The sequence below is a fragment of the Mirounga angustirostris genome, unplaced genomic scaffold, assembly GCF_029215605.1.
Source record: "Mirounga angustirostris isolate CCGP_5_RB_7025 unplaced genomic scaffold, mMirAng1.0.hap1 SCAF_7, whole genome shotgun sequence".
NCBI lineage: Eukaryota > Metazoa > Chordata > Mammalia > Carnivora > Phocidae > Mirounga > Mirounga angustirostris.
The window spans coordinates 94,637,538-94,656,354 of NW_026991715.1; positions in this window are offsets into that span (position 1 = coordinate 94,637,538).

Sequence of the window (18,817 nt, forward strand, 5' to 3'; positions counted from 1 at the left end):
TGCTCTAGTCCTAAGATCTAGACTTACATGTTCGTACACCTAGGCTATTATTTTATAAAATACTAAAAAATATCTATGGGGGCACCTGGGTGGCTCAGTGGGTTGAACATCTGCCTTCAGCTCAGGTAATGATCTCAGGGTCCTGGGATCGAGCTTGCCTTGGGCACCCTGCTCAACGGGGAGCCTGCTTCTCCCTCACCCTCTTCTCCTCCCCCTGCTCGTGCTCTCTCGCTTGCTCACTCTCTCAAATAAGTAAATCTCAAAAAAAAAAAAAAAAAATTAATGGCCCAACCTAATTGGCCTCTGTTTGAGAGTCAAGTGAGGTTTTAAGCCATTATTTAATATGCTATGATTCTAAAATAACTGCTAAAAAGAATAAAGCATTGGACTTCTGGTCAAACATGGTAAATGAGCTCTCATATGTATTTCTGTCCCCTCCTCACATCCCACTAAAATGATACTGAAGGAATTTGAAAAATACACATTAATGAGGACAAAGAGAACGAGAGAGGGCTCCATAGCAAATGTGGAAATCAATGTTGGAAGCTGGAAAGCAAATAAGCTGGAAAGCAAATGGAAAGCAAATGAGCAGGCAGTTACTGATTTAGCACAGCAGAGGGAGTGGGAAGCTAGATACCTGCAGTAGGAGAGGGTGACAGGAAGCCAGCCACATTACACTGCAGAACTCCTCAATGTCAAGATTCAACAGCAACAGGAACCTCTGGAGTCAAGGTTGTGGAGTGGAGCTGAAAACAGGTTTTGAAAGTTAGCATATAGAACAGTAAGGTCCCCTCTCTGGTAACCAGTTAAGAAAAAAACAACAATAAAAACCTTCGAGTTTAATTTCTTGCAAGTTTTGCTCAGCTGTGGCCAGGGGTAAAAAGGCTGGATCAGGAGATTTAGTGTAAGTCAGTTTACTAAACTGGGAGACCGCATGCCCATTTTCCCTCTGGGCTCCAGGGATGCTGGTAGCCAGGTTCCTATCTTCCAAGGAAGAAATTGATGTCCTTGGGGAATATAACTTTTGGATAGTGACTTTGGATATCAGTGAAAAAGCTGACTCACCACCTCATCACCCTTTTATCACTCTCTTAGAAAGCTCATGAGTTAGATGTTCTGTCCACGGAGCTTCCGTGTCATATTTAAGAGTGCCTCAGAGTGATAACAGGCAAAAGGGGAGCCTTTAATATGAAAGATGAGAGCCAAACAAGCGAACAGAAAAAATACTACTTGAGGAAATAGAAACTTTAGAGAGAAGAAAAATTTTTTAAAAAGTTATAATTTTAAAAAGCCTATAACTAATATCCTTAGAGAAAAGAAAATGTTGCATTTCTGGAACAAGCACAGGATGCCATAATAAGGAAACATTCAGAGAAGAAGAAATGATCTTGGAAATGAAAAATAAAATACTACAAATAAGTAACCCATTAGTTGGAAGGAAAAGTTGAAGAAATCATGTAGAATATATACTAAAAAGGCAAAAAAGGGAGGCGAGAAACGATGAGACAGAGGATCTTTTCTGGAAGTCCAACATCTAACTAATAGTACAGAAAATAGAGAACAGATGGGGCGTCTGAGTGGCTCGGTTAAGCGTCTGCCTTCGGCTCAGGTCATGATCCCAGAGTCCTGGGATCGAGCCCTGCATAGGGCTCCCTGCTCTGCAGGAAGCCCGCTTCTCCCTCTCCCACTCCCCCCGCTTGTGTTCCCTCTCTCACCGTCTCTCTCTCTCTCTCTGTTGAATAAATAAATAAAATCTTTAAAAAAAAAAAGAAAAAATGGAAATAGAGAACAGAGATACTATCAAAGGGAAGAAGATTATCAAAGAAACCATACGGGAAACCTGAAGGACATGCATCTCTGGGTTGAAAGAGCCTGCTAAGAGCCTAGCACAATGAGCAATCAGTGTGGATTGGTAGTTTAGGCCTGTAAGATGAATGTGGGGGCAAAACAAAACAAAACATGCACAAACTGAAAAACCATAAATCACTTGGTACATTTGAGAGTTTTATGGTTCTGGCAAAGAGCTGGGGATGAATTAGTAACAGAAATATGAAATATTAAAGAAGTGGAATGGTGACGTAAGTATTAATTCCAAGAAAAACTGTTATACAAGAAAAGTTATCAGGCTGTACTATTACTGTTGTTCAGCTGTGAATAACATTTCTATGTCCCAACCAATATAAACATTGACTTTTGACTTAACAAAAACAAATCTAATTATACTAGGAGGAGGGAAAAGGGAAATTGTTGGGGGACATGGTAGTTGAGAGTTAAATTTTCATCTTTCATGGTAGTAGGTCAATTATAATTGAAAAGTTGAAAAATTAAGAAATAGCATTTAAGCATACTTTAAAAGAAATATAAAGGTAAATAGCAGAAAAAGCAGTCAAAAAGTTTCCTCTGGAGGATAGGAATTACAGTTGGGAAGGGATAAGCAAGGGATTGCTGCTATTTGCTCTAAGTCTTGTGGATCTCTTTATTATTATATGCACATATTACTTGGCTAAACATAAATTTTAAATTACAAGTAATAGTAATAGGGGGTGCCCGGGTGGCTCAGTCAGTCAGTTAAGTGTCCAACTCTTGATCTCAGCTCTGGTCTTGATCCTTAGGATAGTGAGTTCAAGCCCCAAGTTGGGCTCCATACTGCGTGTGGAGCCTACTTAAAAAAAAAAGTAATAGTAACAGAACACAATCAGATAATCACATATGGCTTGGTTTGAGTGTTGGCTCAGCCTATCACCAGCTTGTGACTTTGACCAACTTGATCTTAAAATTTTCTTAAAACTGGAAAAATTTCAGAGTTGTGATGAGGGCGAAATGAGATACTCATGTAAAAGTTTCTAGGGGATACAGATGCACTTAATAAATAGCAGCTTTTTTTTTTCATTAGTTCGTGGCAATCAATAATTATAGTAAAAGTAAGTCCTCTTAGAATAATTAACCTACTCTGGCACAGTAACCTTTGACTGAATATCACTCTAGGCAGAATATTATATTGGCTTGCTTTAGACTCTTGCTAAGTAGCCTGGCTGTTGCCTGAGAAACAGTGATTTAAACTAGACGTATGGATTTCTGTCTAAGTATGATAGATGAGGTACGATAACAGCTGGAAAAGGGGTGGGGAGGGGAGGGAATTGATTTTGGTTTTCTTCAAAAGGCTGGTGTCATTTTTCTTAGATTTGTCATCATGTCTTGTTTGACCAGTTGAAATCTAGCTGCATGCTTCACAAAAGCAGCGGGTTTTATAGAGGAAATGTGAAAGGTTGGGAGATAAAGAGGAAAGGAGCAGATACTGCCTGATGCCGGTTGCCATCGTGGAGAAGGACAGCTATGCAGGACAGAGGGCATTGAGAGATGCCTACACAGGCAGCTGGATGTGAGCTTGAAGGGGACCCACGTGAAGTAGCCAAGTCTTGGCTCATCAGTTTCCTTTGGAACCACACCACCCCAACCTTAACCTAAAACTAGCTTATGATGCAGCTATTTACAACCCCCCTTGACAAATGAGAAAATTTAAGCCAAGAGGTTAAATAATGTGCCCACAATTGAATATTTACAGAGCCAGGATTTGTACCCAGGTGTGTCTCTCTCCAAAGTCCATCTACTTTTTTCACATTATCATTCTCTCTCTCCCCAGACATGAACTTATTTTTATGAAATAAGTGTACGCAAACCCTTTGTAAGGCATAAAGTATTATATAAATCCAAGACATTTTAGATGTTATTTAACATCTGAAAGGCAAAAGATACCTGGAAACCAGAGGCAGTTATGCTCCTGTAATGTTCAACATATTTTAGTTTGTGGAGCAGGTTGAAAAAAGAGAAGGGAATATGAGACCAAAATGGAGATGAAGTGGAGACAGAGATGAAAAGTAGTGAGTTTTAGTGTTTCAAAGAAAAAGAATAATAAACTTATTTCTGCGTAGTAGAAATTTTAAAGTTTAAACGTTTGTCTCTTGCATGAAAAATTATGCAATATGAATGTTCTGGGTATAAAATTAAGGAGGTATTATTTCAAGGCTGATCCACAAAAAGTTTCAGTTCTTGCTACTCAAAGTGTGGCTCAGGACCAACAGCTCACCTGCTTCCCCTGGGAGTTGACAGGAAATGCAGAATCTGGGCCCCACTGAGTCAGGGCAGGCATTTGACCGTGACCCCAGGTGATGGGTCTGCACAGTGCAATCTCAGAAGCATTGCTTTGGGCCAAAAGTTTACGGCTGTGGATGAAGAGAAGGGGCATAACTTTGGGCAAGGGGTTTAGGTGTTAGATCTTCTAATGAGAAAAATGAATTTCAGGAAGTATCCTGAGTATTTTGTATGACCAATCAGTATGAACAAATCATTCCAGTTGCCCCAGAAGTGTCTTGACTGTGGCTGGGGAGTGGGGTGTAGAGGGAAGTTATGTTGTAAATAAAGTTCATTAAACAAACAAACAAAAACTTGAGGGACTTAAAGGGGTGAGAACATTTAATTCAGCCTACCATTTACCAATTACATTTTAATTAGCCAAGGAGGACATAGGTGAAATCTTGAAAATTTATCTTAAAATCTTCCCTCTAATGACATTATATATTGAAAAAAACAAAGGCAAAACTTTGTGGATTTCTCACTTGTCAAAGCGATTCAGTATTTATAAAGAAGATTAGTTTACTCCTTTAGTGTGCTGAGGTGGAGGGAAAGAGTATCTGGGGTATCTGGCGCCTTGTGAAGAACCCAGCAGTGGGGCAGGAAATGGTACTCTTAGGGTGCCTGAGTCCCTGCTAGGGGCTAGGTCAAATTTCCTGGCAGCCTGTCATTACCATTCATGACTGTACTCTCAACAGAGCATTATACTGGAAGAGATCGGTGGAGGCATGAGGCAGGGATTCAAGGATTCGCAGCAATAGCTACGGTCTCTGTCATAAAGGAAATTATAATCCCTCAGGTCCTTAAGACTTTACACTCTACAACTCCGTGCAGTAAATCAAAGGGTAAGCTGTAGTTCTTTTCTTCCAGAATATTTAACCTCCATGCCAGAATTGGCAGAGTAATTCATGGAGGGGTGAGTAGTGTACATTTGGGTAAGAGGGGTCACTAAAACAATACACTGACTGTATTTAGGACTTGACAGAGAACAAAGAACATTCAGAGTTAGTTTTCACATCTTAGAACCTTGGAAACAGGTTTGGAGAATTTCATGACCCCCTTAAGGTCATCCCCACTGGTAAGCTGGCAGAACTGAAAATAAAATCCAGATCTTTCGTTGCATAATTCTGTGAGGAAGAAGAATCCAGGTGATGGTGGTGATAGGGATGTCAATGATGATGATGATGGTCATGATGATGGTAGTGGTGGTGGTGGTGGTAGAGTTGATGGTGATGATGGTGTGCCGGTGGTGGTGATGATGATGGTGATGATGATGATGATGGGGGTGGTGATGATGATGATGGTCATGATGATGGTAGTGGTGGTGGTGGTGGTGGTAGAGTTGATGGTGATGATGGTGTGCCGGTGGTGGTGATGATGATGGTGATGATGATGATGATGGGGGTGGTGATGATGATGATGGTCATGATGATGGTAGTCGTGGTGGTGGTGGTAGAGTTGATGGTGATGATGGTGTGCAGATGGCGGTGATGCTGCTGCTGCTGCTGCTGATGGTGCTGGTGGTTAGAAAGGATATAAATTCAGAAAGGCAGTGCTAGGAACACTTCTTAAACAGAGAACATTCCCGCTACTCCTTCCACCAGTGTTGTTTGTTCTGGCTGAAGGAGAAAAATGAGTAGCTTCAAGAGAATGAAGCTGAGGACAAAAAGAGGGACTTGGGCAACCCAATGGGATCTTAGCACATATGGGGCTTCCCCGAGCGCCATGAAATAGATATAAGTGAATAATCCTCATTGTGACCTACAGCTGAGGTTAAAAAAATCAGAAGCTTCACTAAATGCATCTGGCAAGCATTTCGTCTTCCCTTAAATAAAATAAATTCCCTTAATAAAGCCAATGGAGGCAGGGTTGGTGGCGGGGGTGGGGGGTGGAGAGGGTGTGTATGATTTATTATGGAGCAAGGAGAGGGCCTGGATGGCTCTGAACGATCTATTTAGAACTGCTGGCTCTAAAACCAAGTTGTACATTGGTTCCTCTTTTTGTGCCAATCTTACATTTTTTAAAAAATATAACTTTTATGAATATCATCATTAGTGCTATAAGCACAGGGAAGTATAAGTTAATTCTACAGTAAAGTGATTATTAAATCCATTAGTCATATACAGGGAATCCATAATTAACTTATTCTCCAGCATCAAGTAAATGATTCTACTGTGTGCTTTAAGAAAGCAATTGTTCACTAATATGCAAAATACAGCAGAACTATTAGATCATAAAGCTATGCAATCTTATAATTAAATTATAAATTTTACATATTTTAATAATGTGCTTTATATACTTTAATTGTTTTCTACGCAAGATTAAAAGGAGGTGCCACGGTTTTTCTCAGACATATTATATCTTGACCTGAACCGTGCAATACTTAATAATAATTGATGAGTCTCTACCAGGGATGACAGCAGTCTTTCTGTGGCATCAGTTATTTCTTTGGGTTATTGCCGAGGACAAAAATAAAGATATGCATTAGTCTTAAGCTCTACCCTTGGGCTTTCTTTTGTTTTCCCCCCTTTTGCTGTGATAACAACCATAGGCATCCATGTTCTCTCTTCCCAGGCCACAAGAATGGGCTGGCCCCCATTCCCACTGCCGTGGCTGAATATGTGGGTAAAGGCAACATGCACATTAAATTCTCTGCAGGGGACTTATGCGCCTACATGAGCAATCTATTGTTGTTATTGTATTTTGGATTAAATAATGATGCCATTCTTTTCCATGTGCACAATTAAATGTGCTTGAAAGACCTGGGAAATACCACGGATCTGTGCCTCGGGGGTTGCCTCTGTAACCTTCTGTTTTTCCAAATCCTGATTGCTGCAGTGGGAACTGTAGTGCTGGTTCCCTTTATTCTGTCTGAGAGGGAGCCAACCTTTCTCCCAGATGATTACACTACCCAGCCTGCTTTCCAGTTTTCAGAAGTAACGCTGCATTGATGATGCCCTCCACACAAGTGCAATAAGCGGTTCATTCCTTCCTTCACTCATTCAGGAAACACTGACTGAGAGTTGACCATTTGCCCAGCCCTGAGGTCAACACTGGGGGTGGGAAAATGTAAAAAGATGAGTTTTTTTTTACTTAGGTCCACAAAGCAGGTGTATCACTAAGGCTTACACAGGATGCTAAGTTTGTAGTTTGCTAGGGTTGTCATAACAAAGTGCCGTAGACTAGGTGGCTTAAGCGAGAGAAACTTATTTTCTTTTGATTCTAGAGACTAGAAGTCCAAGACCAAGGTGATCACAGGGTTGGTTTCTTCTGAGACCTCTCTCCTTGGCTTGCAGATGGCCACCTTCTCCCTATGTCTTCACATAGTCTTCTCTGTGTGTGTGTCTGTATCCTAATCTCTGTTTATGAGGACACCAGCCATATTGGATTAGGGCCCATCCGATAACCTCATTTTAACTTCATTACCTCTTTAAAGACCCCCACACCCAAATATCATCCCGTTTTGAGGTACTGGGAGTTAAGACTTCAAGATACAAATTGGGGGGTGAGGACACAACTCCATCCATAACACTAAGGGATCACCAAGGGCCAGTACCAAGCCCAGCCTCAGATGGGGAAGGCTTCTTGGAGGGTAACTCTAGTCTGAGTGTTGGAAGATAAATCAGAGTTGTTCGGGTGAAGTGTGGAGAAGGGGGATAGGCAACGTAGGTGGATAGGGCATCATGCGATGATTAATTTTGAATATGGTGAGATTTGAGTGTGAAAGGGGTGGGGAAAGGACTGACATAATGTTGAGTCTGGAAGGCAGGCAGAAGGCCAACCTTGGAGGGCCATGTGAATCATGTTAAGGGCTTTGAATTTTATCCTGAAGGCTGAGAAGAATCACTAAAGGATTCTAGGGGAATGGTAGAGATAGTTTATTTTTTACAAAGAAGTTGGTATATTTAGGGGCCCAATGGAAAGGCTGCCAATGTCCCAAAATATCTTTCCTATATGATTTGTCATAGCATCTGAAATTCTTAACACCAAGGAAACATTTCTTTGGGTCATTATCCTATAGACGTAATCATCTTTATTTTCCTAAGGGCACTAATCGGGATTTGTGATTATTGAATTTGTTTACATGTTTATTTCTTTGATGGTATGTTCTCTGTATCTCCTCTGCACCTAGCGCAGTGCCTGGTACCTAGTGGTGCTCAATACGTATTTGTTGAAAGAATAATGAGTCATCCTGGCATCACTTAAAACACAGTAAGGTGCTGAAACCAGTAGATTGACCCAGAGCCCTTGGAAACAAGCTGAAGGTCAGATAAGTTTTGATAGTGGTAAGCAGGGACGTGTAGGCCAGACCTAGTGAAGTTTTACGTAGGACAGGCCAGCAGGAGGGGCAGACACACTGGCCATTACATTACTGGCAGGCTAGGTAGGTGGGTGGGAAGTAAGGATTGCTTGAGACAATGCATGTGGAAGTGATCTGCACACTGAACTTGAAATTGGAAGCTAGGTGGTCTGCTTCAGTGGCAGGCCTCTGCCACTAACTAACCATGTCACCCTGGGTAAGTGGATCTCCCTTGCTTTGTCTTGAAATGAGGATAATGATAGTCTCTACCTTTTTGGTTGTTGTGAGAATTAAATGAAAAGAAAAGCTTTTATGATAGGGCCTGGCATAGCATACGAGCTTTGTTAATCTTAGTTACTACTACTATAATATGTTTTTTAATTTTAGTTAGAGGATATACAATTGGTCCCCTTGACTCTGATCTCTGTTTTCTTTCTCCAGCTCCTAAGCTGCTCTCATTTACTCTCTAAAACCTAAATCGTGTTACTTCCCTACTTAAAAATCTTAGGCTTGAAAAAAGAATCTTGGCTTCAGTTTAGATTATCACATGTATATTATGTGACTGGCAAGTTCCAGGTCCTGGAACAGAAGATGTGAACAGGTAAATGTGGAAGCACATTTTATTGACGGCTTCATATTGCTTTTTAAAAGATTTTGTTTATTTATTTGAGAGAGAGAGAAAGAGAGAGAGGGAGAGAGAAAGAGAGAGAGGGAGAGAGAATGAGCTGGGGGGAGGGGCAGAGGGAGAGGGAATAGCAGACTCCCCACTGAGCCAGGAGCCTGATGTGGGGCTCGATGCCAGGACCCTGAGATCATGACCTGAGCTGAAGGCAGACCCTCCACCATCTGAGCCACTCAGGTGCCCCAGTGGCTTCATATTGTTCTGAGCAGTGTTTCTCAAAGCTTGGTCCATAGACCTTCCATTAGCATTTCTGGAACTATGGTAGACTAGATACATAAATGCTCAGAGCAGAGTGAGTGCAGAAGTCTAAGGCTTAACCTTATCACAAAGGTATGGGGAAAGTTGTGGAAAAGAAGAGGTAAGAATTGGGACACTGGTAGCTACAGTGTTCTTTCTGAAGAATTTGTCACATCTTTTATACTACAGACAGCTTCTAAGTCTGAGGGAGGTCTAAGCTCTTGGCAAAAGGGAAATGCATGAAGAATTCAGATCTTCCAGGCCTCCTTACTTGGACTGCATGGTGACTACCTAAAACCAAACCTGGCTTCCTAGAATTGGCTAACAGAGCAAGAGCCTGTTTAATTTGTGAGTTCTGGACACAAAATCATTCTTTGTGGCAGCTCCGATATTGGCAGATGGGAGATTTAGCTCTGTCCTGTTTATATAACAGCAGTTGATAGATAGTGACTTCATAGTTGGATATTTATGAGAGGTTTCATTTCAAATAATATAGTTTTGGCCTGTGGCAATGCTAAGGCTCTTACCCATTATTACTGAGAAGCTAAATCTTTAGGATATTGTTAACTATAACTGTAGGGTCTGTTTGATCTACCCGGAAGAACTGGAAAAGTTAATATTTTTCAAAGCAATGAAAGCTTTATTATAAAAAGTCTCATTAGGAAGTTTGTCCCTAAAACATATAGGCTATCCGAAGGTCGGGTATTAAAAAAATCAACTTTTCATACTTTTCTTTTACCTTATGACTTCTATCACATAACAAGGTAATTAAAAAGAAAAAAAAAAGTCTGCTTTCCATTACAGAAACCAAACACCTTGCCATGCCCTCCAGCCAGGTCCCAGCTCCGAGGTGAGCTGGTGAGGTCCATTCTTCACTATTCCAGGACAACGGGCTTTCCTGTGTTAGGTATTGAGCCCTCTGCTGACTATTGCCAGACTTGTAAACTGTCAATGTAATCATGAGTGTTTTCTCAGTTGGGAAAGAAGACTACCCCCATTTGAACACCACCTGGGCATATCTTCCAGAGTCTGTGGGTTTTAAATCTTTGTAATGTGATGGGAGATCCTTGGCAGCTGAGGAAGTTATCAGGTTTGGAAAAGATGGGTGGGTAAAGTGGTACAAAAACTCTTTAAGGATGGGCTCTGGGAATCAGCTGGGAAACCACATGTCACTACAGTTCTTCTCAAAGGGACACTGGATGGTACCAAAGGGCCCGAGTCTCAGGGGCACGCTTGGGTTGGGGGAGACAGAGTAAGATCTAAAATAGTTGGAGAAAAATTGGATAAGAAACAAGAGTGATAGATAACTTAGCAGAGAGCTTAAATATTTTTTCTTTTTTGTATTTGTAGTGCAGGAAATTGAGCAGGACACAGAGTAACCCGGTGCCCATCCTTAAAGAGTCTTAAAGGGGCCAGTGAGAGGAGTCAGGTCTGGTATTATGGGATGGACTGTGCCATTCCCGTCATCTCTGCCCTAAATGCATATGTTGAGGTCCTAACCTCCAGTACCTCAGGGGGCGCTATATTTGGAAATAGGCTCTTTAAAGAGACAGTGAGGTTAAAATGAGGGCATTTGGGTGGTCCCTAACCCAATATGGCTGGTGTCTTTATAAGAAGAGGAGATTAGGACACCGACACACACAGAGGGAAGACCATGTGAAGGCATAGGAAGAAGACGGCCACCTACAAGGAGAGAGATCTCAGAAGAAATCAACCCTGAGATCACCTTGGTCTTGGACTTCTAACCTCCAGAATTGTGAGAAAATAAATTTTGTTGTTTCATCTGCCCAGGCAGAAAGACAGCCCTAGCAAACTAATACATCTACTTAAGTCATCTGGGGGGAAAGGAAGAGAAGGGCAGATACTAGTTCCTAACTGCATAGCACCATGCACAATGTACTTCTTTTCAAAACGTGAACCTTTAAGTAGGGCGCTCTACCTTTTCCTGTACTTGAACTCTTCAAGCTGCATCTGGCTTCAGCTGCAGACTCTGCTCTCAGGTGCTCCAAGGGTCTCTTATCTTGGTTCAGGTGCAATGTTCTAAAAGCTTAAGGCTAGATCTTTTTTCCATGTATGTCTCATTAATTAAATTTTAAGAACGAGTTACTTTCTTGTTATTCTTGTATTTCTTCATTACCTCTACTATTGAAAAATATCCAGTCCCAAATTTTGTTTCTTGTTATGTTGCTACTAAGGAGTCTAATTCAGCATTTCCCAAAGTGTGTTCCATAGAGTATCCATGAGATACTCTATTTTACTCGCAAAAAGGATTCTGTTGTCAGTGTGCCTGAGTGCCTCAGTTGGTTAAGCGTCTGCCTTTGGCTCAGGTCATGATCCCAGAGTCCTGGGATCAAGCCGCAAGTCATCAAGTCACCTCAGGCTCCCTGCTCAGAGGGAAGCCTGCTTCTCCCTTTCCCTCTGCCGCTTCCCCTACTTGTGCTCTCTCATTCTTACTTGCATCCTCTCTCTCAAATAAATAAATAAAACCTTAAAAAAAAAAAGGATTCTGTTGTCAAATAAACTTGGGAAACGCTGTATATTATGCTCTCCTCTTAGACATTTATAATGCACATTAGCATATTAAAAGTTCTGAGAAGTCCTGCACCAGAGAAAGGTCCTTAACTTTATTTAATCCTGTATCTTCCAAAATTATTTGACTAAAGATGCTTTTTTTTTTTTAATCCCCAGGTCATTAGCCACAGTGGTATTTCAAGAAATATAATAACAATAATTATATTTGCTCAGGCATTGTTATATGTAGGACATTGCTTTAAGCAATGTATATATTGTAATTCATTTTATCTTGATAACAACCCAGCAAAGCAAGGACTATTATTATCCTCAGTTGACAGATGAAGCACAGAGAGGGGGATTAATGTGACTAGAATCACACAGCCAGTAAATGTTATAGCCAAGATTCAAGCCCAGGCATTTTGGCTCCAGAGAATGATGCTTGGGGAAATACTGTTCTAGTCTCCAGAGTCAGAATTTGGTTCAATATTTCTGGATTCAATGAATGCATTCATTTACTCAACAACATTCACTGAGCACTTTTTTAAAAAGATTTTACTTATTTATTGAGAGAGAGAGAGAAAGAGAGAGCATGAGCAAAGGGAGGGGCAGAGGGAGAAGGACAGGCAGACTTCCTGCTGAGCAGGGAGCCCTACTAGGGGCTCCATCCCAGGACCCTGGGGTCATGACCTGACCCAAAGGCAAATGACTGACTGAGTCACCCAGGCGCCTCTCACAGGGCACTTTTTATGTGAGAGCTACCCTGCTAGGCACTGCGGGATACTCAGTGAATAAAAACAGAGTTCTTGCCCTTAGAAAGTATAAATCTCACAGAAAGACAGACAGTAACCAACAAATTATTCAAATAGGTGTAAAACTACAGTTATGGGGCTTTTAATGAAAGACATACACTGCTACAGTCTAGAAAATATGGGGATGTGAGCTGTTCAGAGAGAGGGAAGTCTTTCCTAGGAAATAAAAATTAAGCCTAAAGAGTTACTACTCTGTTAAGGACCCAGCCCTGCAGGTGATATTTAGTGAAAACTCCCCTAAAGACGTGTTTTAGTTTTGCTTATCTGGAACTATGGGGTTTAATTCTTTAATGTGAAATTTTATGTGGTGCCTGCCCTTGGTCAAATTGTCACTTCCAAATCCTAAATCTCCCAGCAGCCTCATTCTCCTTTCCCGCTTCCCTGTCCAAAGGCCTCCCATTCTTCATTCATACTGAGGTACATGTCTTAAAGTGTTATCTTTCCAAAGGGACATCTACCTTTTTTTCTTAGATTAAGCTATAGACAAAAAAACTGAAGGTCTAATAGAAAAGGTTTCCTTGGACAGAAGACCTGTCAAGAGATTGTCCCCGTTTCAGCTCTGCATGTAGCCAGGCTGCTGCTTTATTTTCAGTAATCCTATTTAGAATTTTCTTTTTTAAACTAAGAGTTCGGGAATGGTGGGGATGAGAGCTAAAACTTCATTATGTAAAAATAAGAAAGGATGGGATGTGCATTTCAGGGACTGACATATTAATTAGAAATTCTAAAGACTCAAGTTTCAAAATCTTAGCAGCACCAATTTCCTACTTAAACTGGCAGGAGAAATCAAATGGGTTCTATTTTGGGCTGCCAACTAGACTTCAATGTTAGCTGAGCCCAAACAAAAGCATCTGTTCTTGAAAGTAGAAACCCAATGCTTGACATCCATTCTTTGTTTTTTAGGCTCTTTTAAATCAAGATGTGTCAAGCTATTAGGTGCCAACACAAACCAGTTAAACCAGACACTGTGAATTTCTTTTTAACCAATAACGTGTCTTTTATTTTTATACAGCAACCTAACAGCAAAAGTTCCAGTAAAAAATAGATAACATTAATGAGCATGCAGCAGTCTGCCAGGTGCTGTGTTAAGTATATCGTACCCCTCGTATTATTCAAGACTATAAGGATGTTTTTCCTCTTTTACAGAGAAGGAAATAAGGTTCAAAGAGGTTAAGTGGGGCCACACAACTAACTAGTAACAGGCAGAGCCAGGGCACAAACCCAAGCTGACTCAGGTAAGCTGCTAACCTTTCCAGAGTCTATTTGCTTCTTCTTATCACCCCTGTGAGTTACTGCCTTTGGAGATGGAAAGTTCAGTGGATATTTCTAAGGTAGGACGGTGAAGGAGACCTGCTCTCATTACATTTGCATTTGTTTCATTTTTATTACAGTCTAACTCAGATCCAGATTCTGGAGACTTCTAACAACTTGCTATTAGAGCGAGGCGGTATGGTATAGTGGATGAACTTTGGGTCTTGAGACCAAATAGACCTAAGTTCACATCTTGGCTCTGACCAACTGTGTAACCTTGAACCAGCCAGTCAATCTTATTATTACTGTTCTTACCTGCAAAATGGGTTAATAAGCATTTACCTTATAGGGCTATTGGCAGGATGAGAGCCAGAGTAGGGTTAAGTGCATAGTACATGATTGACACTTAATAAATTATACCTATTGACTTGCATTTGCACACCATGTACTCCTATCCTTTTATGTAACTCACAGCAGCAAGTCTGTCTAAACCACCCGAGAAGAAGCAAAATGAAAAAACCCCTGATGGATTACATTGTGGTGATTATTCTTAATATTTCCCCCCAGAAGACAGAATAAAAGTTATTTTATGCCTATGTTCTATTTGGGAAACATTATACAACTTGGAGCAGATACAGTGTGCTGTAATAGCACAGTGCTTACCAAGGCTCTGGATGCTTTTCTGATAAAGATATAACTTTATTGCCCTTTATGTACTCTCTTGGTTAATACAGTAGGCAAATGGTAGATAATTTGAAATACCTTTACTACCATTTATAGTGTCAGAACATACAGCTTACCTTTAAAAATGCAAAAGATTCATTGCCATGGAAGGCATTGCTTATACATACAAATGCATTTGTAAAACAATTCACAGGGTGGAGAGGGCTCATGATCTGAGATCTTTCACCTTTGCAGAAATGAAATAGGATTTTCTTGCTAACTGCATTCCAGGAGCAGCTAGCCAGGTCAGAAGTATGTTTTGTGGACAGGAGGCCAGTTTTGGGGATCTCCTCTGCAGGGGCTTTTAGAAGGCGGGGGGGGGGGGGGGAAGTGGGGCCTGTAAGCTAAAAAAAAAAAAAATGACTTTCAGAAGTCCTTCGTGGGGATCTGATTGGGTAGCAAAGATTCTAGGGATACCTTTGTCTCAAAAAATTCTGAGGGTACAACAGCCCTGGCAAATTGAAAGAGATCTTCAAGACTTAGGCCACAGATAATGCCATTAAAGTTTGATGGGGTTGTGACTTTTTGTTATGCTGTAGATGTTGTCTTCTTTCAGTGCTGCTTCTGTGCCGACGGAGCATGAGGCTGTGTGCACAGAATCATTTGAGGAGGTAACGGAATCTGTGAAAAGAAGGCCAGGCTTACGAGACTTGGCTTCTAGTTCTGGCAATGTCCCCTGGTGTTTGGTCTCAGATGCATCCTGTCATGCCTTTGACCCTTATCTACTAATATGTCGTATAAGCTGGTTGGACATCACGATGTCCTGGCTACATCCCAGTTCTAATTTTCTATATACGTGCGCAATCATGTCTCAGATTAATTAGGACCTGCTTCTATTACACATTTCCAAAATACTTCTATATTTATAATCTCATGTTTAACTCTATCACAAACCTGTGAAGTAGGAAAGACAAATATTTGTGTTTCATTTAACATATTAGTAACTTAGGCAAATAGAGATTAAGTTAATCGCAGGGCCCAGATCTCTTGACTCTCATTCCTGGACTCCTACATTAAATTAAACCAGATTAGTCTTTCGGGATATGTGTGAAAGGGTACGCAATTGGATTCTTTGTGGAAAAAAGATAAATGAATAAGTTATTTAAATTACTATAGGAGTGGATAAAATGAGGTTCTATTTCCCTTGTTGAGAATTTGCCTTTGATTCCCTCTGTGAAATGGATTAGAATGTTTTGTTAGGATTTAAGAAATATACAAACCTAGAAAAGGTACATCTCATGTTCTTTTAAATGGATAATTTCTCCTGGGGCTTCTTTACATTCTGAAAATTCACTTTATTATTGCATTCTAAGGTTTGTGGCTTTAAATGCCACAGCATCTGAGTCTAACTTGTATTGGTGATATTTGTGGTTATCACTTTCTGCTGTCATCCTCTCCCATTTCTTTTGTTTTCTTCCATAGATACGATTTGATTGATGAATGAGAGCATTTTGATTCTTCAAGATGTATTTTGGTGAATTGGTTCAATAACTTGTTATTGAAAAGCAAATCCATCGGGGACATATTTGCCTACTTCCCCTAAAAAGAAATCTCTCTCATTGAGTCAACTGTTTATTCGCCAGTCATGGCCCATTTCTGTATGTTATGAGGACATATCTACATTTTTTATCTGTTAAATACGGCCGTAGAAGTATTCAAGCTGAAGAGCCAGCTTCAAGACTACTTCTAAAGTTTAGAAATTAAACATGTGTCTTCATCCGTGACATAATAATAAGCACAATGTAATTTGGATTCTGGCTACACTTGCAAGGCCCTTGGTGCAGATGCAGAATAAGCCGGCGAGCCAGACTGAAAGACGCCTAAGAATGAGAAAGGAAAGTGAGTTTGCAGATGCCCTTTTACATCACAACTTTGATGATCTCTTACTTCGTAGAAGAGTCTTCTCCCTTTGTCACTCTGAGAGATCTTGGTGAAACTTTGGGGTCATATCCTGAACCTCCCTGAGGGCTACTTATGAGGTGTCATTCAAGCCAGCTGCCCCGCCTACTATTGCAGAGGCCAGAGTCTTTGGTTGCATGTAGTCTAACTTTGTGCTTTCCTATGAAGACTTTTAGTTCATTTGCATGAATGGTAAGGCTTACTGTCTCAAAAGCTGAGAGTTGCAATGAAGAACTGCCTCATTCTCATCCACCTTCAACCACATGTTTATCACTGGGTACCTTTTTGTCATGTTGTGGCCATATCAGAAATAGAAGCTGTCCTGTTCCTTCTTGACACTAACATAGAACATTCATTGAAAAAACGGAAACATTTTGCTTTCTGTCTGCTGTGTACATTATTCATACTCAATCATATTGAGTTGGACTCTTTCCTTCCATGTGGCAGACATACTCTTTATTTTTTTTCCTAGAAAATATAGCTTTCATGCAGCTGTTGTTTTTTCCACCAAGGCATTTGGCATCTCTTTTCCCACCCGACTTCATATCAAAAACAGCTGGAGAGCTTTGAAAAACACAGATCTTGAGTCAATAGGTCTGGGGTGATTCTGGAATCTGTCATCTATAAAGCCCCACTGGTGAATCTTATGCTCTGCTGGGTTCCAAAGTATGTGTGTCAGGAGTCCCCCAAGACCACCCATGGATTCACTGATTCTCTTAAAGGACTCATGGGACTCAGCATATAGTCCTACTCATAGCTGTAATATATTACAATCAACAAAGGGAGAAAGCACATAGGGCAAAGTCTGGGGGAAAGCAGGCACGAGCTTACAGAGACCTCTCCCCCTATAGTCACCCAGGGTATGCTCAATTCCTCTGACATGGAATTGTGGCAAATGTGTGGAATGTTCTCTACCAAGAAGCTCATTAGAGACTCAGTGTCCAAGATTTTTATTGGGGGCTGGTCGCATTGGCAATGTCTGTTTAGCACGATCCAAAATTCCAGACTCCCAGAAGGGAGGCAGGTGTTCATAAACCACATGGTTTATACAGTTTAGGCACACTGAGCCACTATTACCAATCAGGGAATAATGGGAACTCTCCCCAAATCCAAATCCCCACATGCCAGCTAAGGACCAACTTTGCAAACAGACCTTTTTAAAGATAACAGTCTCAGCTCTGTTATGTTAACCTTTTTCTACAGAGTACATTAGCCAAATTTCTGTATTGGGTAAGAGGAGAAACTTCCAGATGAAAATGGAGATTCAGGTGATGAAATATGAAATCCTACTCCTTGAGGGTTTTAAAAAAATCGTGCCATGGGAAGCAGGCCATAAATGCAGGGTATGGACCACCAGATTCTCCAAGTCCACTTGCCCTTGGCTCTAGTCTGGCTTAGAGAAAAAGAGATCACAGAGACATTGGATCAACATGCAGCTAGCTATTCACTCACTTTTTACGTTCTGCTCCCCTTTCTACTTTTCCAAAAGGGATTGTTTCTTTAATTCTTGGAAAGACACAATGCTAAGTAATGAGACTGGATAATCAAAAAGCCTTTTTCATATCCAAGTCACCGAAAGCTGTGAGTCTCATGACCCCCCCCAAATCCCCAAAAAGAAACTATAATTTTAGAACTCAGCCTCGTGGGCCACCAGGAATATTTGTGGGTCACCCGGGAATATTCTTAGGCATATGTTCTTTGTTAGCAACATGTAGTATGACACTTTAATTTTCTGCAGCTAGAGGTGTCTCCCTGCATCTACAAACTCCCAGATTACCTGGCGGAACGGAGTCATCTGCTTTCAGACCTGTTGATGGCAAAATCAAAAGAGAGAGAAGATTGTTTATTCTCATGGGAAACTTCCAGATGGAGACTAGAAGTTTATCTGAGCATTTCATTATTCAAGTGCATTTCATTATTTAACTTGCACATTTTCTTCCTTCTAGACGATTAGACTTTAAGTTCGTTTCTATTTACTTTTTATTCAGTTCACTTATTCAGGTGAATAGCAGAATGGCATGTACCTTGTACAAAGCCCTTTGTGAACCTAATAGTGACAGTCATTATGCAGCATTGCTTTTCAAGGTGCAAAAGCTCCTTCTTCTTGGACTTGTTTTTCATGATTTTAATCACTTCTGCCATTTTTCTTTGACTCTTCCCATTTCTCTACATCCTTTTTAAAGGGATGATGGCCAAAGTTGGACTCTACATTTTTCAACCCAAATATACAGCAGTCTGACATATTTCTAAATTCTCTACAAAAACTATTGAAAA